Source organism: Spinacia oleracea, chromosome 3 (assembly GCF_020520425.1).
Source record: "Spinacia oleracea cultivar Varoflay chromosome 3, BTI_SOV_V1, whole genome shotgun sequence".
Classification (NCBI taxonomy): Eukaryota; Viridiplantae; Streptophyta; class Magnoliopsida; order Caryophyllales; family Amaranthaceae; genus Spinacia; species Spinacia oleracea.
This window is the reverse complement of record NC_079489.1, coordinates 5,333,765-5,337,832: the sequence shown is the minus strand read 5'-3', so window position 1 is coordinate 5,337,832 and position 4,068 is coordinate 5,333,765. Positions and strand designations below refer to the sequence as shown.

The 4,068-nt window shown below is 32.9% G+C and overlaps 1 long non-coding RNA gene across 1 annotated transcript; it reads right to left on the bottom strand.

Annotated features, from left to right (window-relative positions):
- Positions 1 to 1,640: 1,640 nt before the first annotated feature.
- Positions 1,641 to 3,675, bottom strand: LOC130470634 (uncharacterized). Its single transcript, XR_008931348.1, has 2 exons — positions 3,338 to 3,675; positions 1,641 to 1,889 (listed from the first exon to the last, which is right to left on the bottom strand). It is a non-coding gene; the product is annotated as an uncharacterized lncRNA (long non-coding RNA).
- Between the last annotated feature and the right edge of the window lie 393 nt (positions 3,676 to 4,068).

Sequence of the window (4,068 nt, the reverse complement as noted above, 5' to 3'; positions counted from 1 at the left end):
ATTGTTAGAATATTTTCATTTTTAGAAACAGGTCAAATATTAAGGGACGGCCCGATAAAGAAAACAGGCCAAGTATTCCGAGACGGAGAGAGTAACTTTTAAATGTTAATTTTCATGTTAGTTACGCTGTATGTTTTGCTTTTGTGGGGGTTCTTGTATAGTTGAATTGCGATTAGTAGCAAGTAAATGAGTCGATCATATGGAAGGGTGATGAAATGATGATAAAGGTCGTAACGTGTCGGAGTTTAATTGGTGTATACATATATACGCCATGTAGGCTATGCGTCATCAAATATTTTACTATCAATGTAATATTTTTACTGTGCAAATATGTAAATCACAAATTCTTATTTACAATGGGTGTACAATAAATATTGTACACCGAACTAAAAGTTAACTCAAAATGCTTAAAAGTTAAACTTTTATATGTAAAAGTTATCTATTTTTAAGTGATAAATTTTTTCATTTTAGTAAAACTTATTTCTTCAAAATCACTAATAATGTATAAAATTAATCATTTAATCATTTCTATCAACTTTTTTTTTTACTAATATAAAAGTTAATCAAAACTAGGTTAAAGTTACGAAAAAGGGGTAAAAGTTATCTTGGTGTACAATAAATTTATTGTACACCTTGTGCGCGCAAGACCTTTTGAATGTAAATAAGGTAATCGATATAGAGAAGAAACAAATTAGAATATTAAGATTTTCCTATTTTTTTTTGAAACATATATAATAGGTTATATAAATTAAATACTTTAATTTCCAATTTAAATCATACATGACACATAAACATGTCATGTCATCATTGTGACACAGCTTAAAGGTCGCATGTTGAACCTTTATCAGTTTCGCATGTGGAATTCTATAATGCTAATACTCAGATACAAACTATATACTCCGTAATGTAAAGATAGTTCCTTCAACCTATAAAGTTGGAGGAAATTTCTTAAAACATTTCTATATTTTTGTTTGATAAAGTTATTTATACACAGAAATCAGCTAACTTGGAGTATTATTTTTGATTTGTTTTCTCCTATCTTTTTTGTTTGAAAATAGGGGACTTGAGATGGTTGATGGAACCTCCTCCACTGGATAGAAAGGGCCGGGGTGGAGGCATGTCAATGAAACTCAAGCACTATGATGAATTAGCAAATCAATTAACAAATAAAATAAATATGCTATAAAAGACTAATGTCCATAAATGTCATTTTACATAATTAAATAGTGAACAACTTTTATAAAACCTCTAAGTTTACCAAACAAGTTCATGTAAACAATTAGTCAAATCCGCAGTCAAATCTGCTAAACAAAAAGGTAATCAGTTATCTGCTAATGTAAACAGTAAACAGCTAAACGCTATAATCTAATTACCAAACAGGGCCAAAGATTCATACTACTTTGGTTTTTGCTTATAGAATTTTGCCAGTACTAGCATATTATTAGTGATGTTTAATTGGGGATAAATCTAATTACAACTTGGAGTTAGCATATTAGTTTGCGATCACTTTGTAAATCCAAGTTTGTAACTTGGTTATTTTTGAATAAAAACCAAATAACATTTAATTGATTAAAACCATTTTTAAATGGCCCAAATGACCATTTTAAGTAAGTTTTTTGGTGAGATTAAAATATGAACCATAGTAGCAAAAGTTCATCATACATTCATACTTAATGATCTGCATTTAAGTTTACATCCCTTCATTGATCATAACATAGCAAACCGAAGTTAAATGTTAAAGCCTCAGCCATTCATGGATCACAGCATAGAAGAGTGTACAGACTAGTAAAACGTCCATAGCTAAAAGAAAAAGAGGTACAAGTCGCATTACATTGTTGAGTTTTTCATCTTGGCACCTAACTTTCTTTTCTCAATCAGGGTCATTCTACCTGCATCGCCACCAAATTAGACAAATTGTTGTTAGAGGGAGTATCAACTTATATTTTCAAGACAAACAATGTTGTTATATACTCTGTATCAATATTCAGAATTTACATTAGGCCAGTTGGCGAAGTTAATACAACATCAAGACACTAATAGACCCTTCAATTGTTAAGTAATGACACTAATTGACCCTGCAACTGATAAGTTAATTCAACATCAGGACACTAATAGACCCTAATAGACCCTGCAATTGACAAGTAATGACACTAATAGACACTAATAGAACCTAATAGACCCTACAATTGATAAGTATTGACACTAATAGACCCTAAAAGACCCAACAATTGATAAGTTGATTCAACATCAGGACAGTAAAAACTTGAACAGGTTCTGAATAACATCAAGGTACGAAACTAATGAAGTTGTCCATGGGAGGAAGAGGTGAAATTTGACTTGGAACATAACTTTCAATACGAACTTTCCCCTGATATTTAAACATCGCAAGAAACTTTGTAGAACACGGACTAACCAAGCTTAGAACAACAAACCCCGGCCTTTCAGGACTAGAATGAGCTACTAAAACCCTGTTGGTCTTTGTGAATCCGATCAAGTCTTCAAACCGTCCCAACTCACATGGAAGACGAACAGACTCCACTACTCCAGGCCGTTTCACAATGTCTATCACCCACTCATTTTGAGAGGCCGAAACAACACACTTGGACAAACACCCTCCCATCACACATAAGTTATCATGCATCACACATAAGGTATCACCCAAATGAGGAAACATCTTGAATGTCTCACTAGCAATATCAAAGGAAACAATTTTCATAACCTCTTTTGGATTATGAAAGGCAGTCCAATACAATGTCTCATCAACCAACCTCTGTCGCGGTGTTAGAACATACGAGTAAACATCAAGATTAAACTCAATCTTCTTCCAAGTGTTGGATCTCAATGAGAACACATACACAACTGTATCGACTAGAAATCGATCTTGTGCTGAATTACCTTAACAACCTTAAAGTCATCAATTGAAGAAACATACCCAAATCCCCAACAAATTTGAGGATGATAATCACCAGAAAAATCCAGAACCTCAGTATCCTGCTGTGAGCAGTACTTATGAGATTGATTCGTTTTAGGGTTCCATAAAATGAAGAATTTCCCAAAAGTTTCACCCAAACAAACCAACCCATTTGAACAACCCACCAAATTAACAACATCATTTCTAACATCAAACTCATACTCATCTGATGTAAACAAATATTCTTCAGTGCTTCGAGCAAATTCATTAACAACAACATTATCATCGAAATTGAAATCACAAAAGTAAAGGTAAAAACTATTACCAGATTGTATAAACAAGGATTTAATTGGGGGACTTGGGTGAGAAAATAGGGGTAATTTGGTGTAATTAAGGATGAAATCGGGAGAAGTTAGAGAAGAATACCAAGATTTGGAGACGAGCTTGTACTGAGCTAAGGATTTGATGGGTTGACATGGAAGGATGCGGTGAAAAATGATATCATCTGGAAGATGTATTTGCCTTTCTTCAATTTCTGGGTTTTCAATGCCATTTCTGCATCTTTTTCTTCCATCTTCAAGCTTCAAGCTTCAAGCTTCAAGCAGAATTTAGACTTGAGGTATTTGAACATTGTCCTTTTTTTTCTTCTCTGTTCTTTTCTTCTTAGTGAGAGTGTGAGTCTGTGGAAGTCAACTTTTTTTTAGTTGGGAAAACAGACGTAAATGTTTAGGAGAGAGGATTGGAGTTGAGTAGTTACTTGTTGCATTTACTTTTATGAGGAACACAAACTTTTGATTACCGTGTGTAACTGTGTACAATATAATTCATCCGTCTTTTAATACTCGCAATGTTTGTTAGTTTCACGCATGTCAATGCATAACTTTGATCATTTATATCTTAAATTCTCTTTATGCAAAAATTATAAAAAGTTGACATTTTGAAAATACACATTGAGACGAATCTAACAAGATCCCACATGACTATGTTTTATCTTATATGAAAAGCACTAAAAATAGTCAAAGTAGATTATATGAATAGTGGCAAAAGTCCAAACGTTGCGAGTATTAAAAGATGGAGGAAGTATATGGTAGGCTACGGTAAATCGGTAAAGTTACTTAAAATGTTTAAACATTACTCGGTATAATGTGAAGGTCATT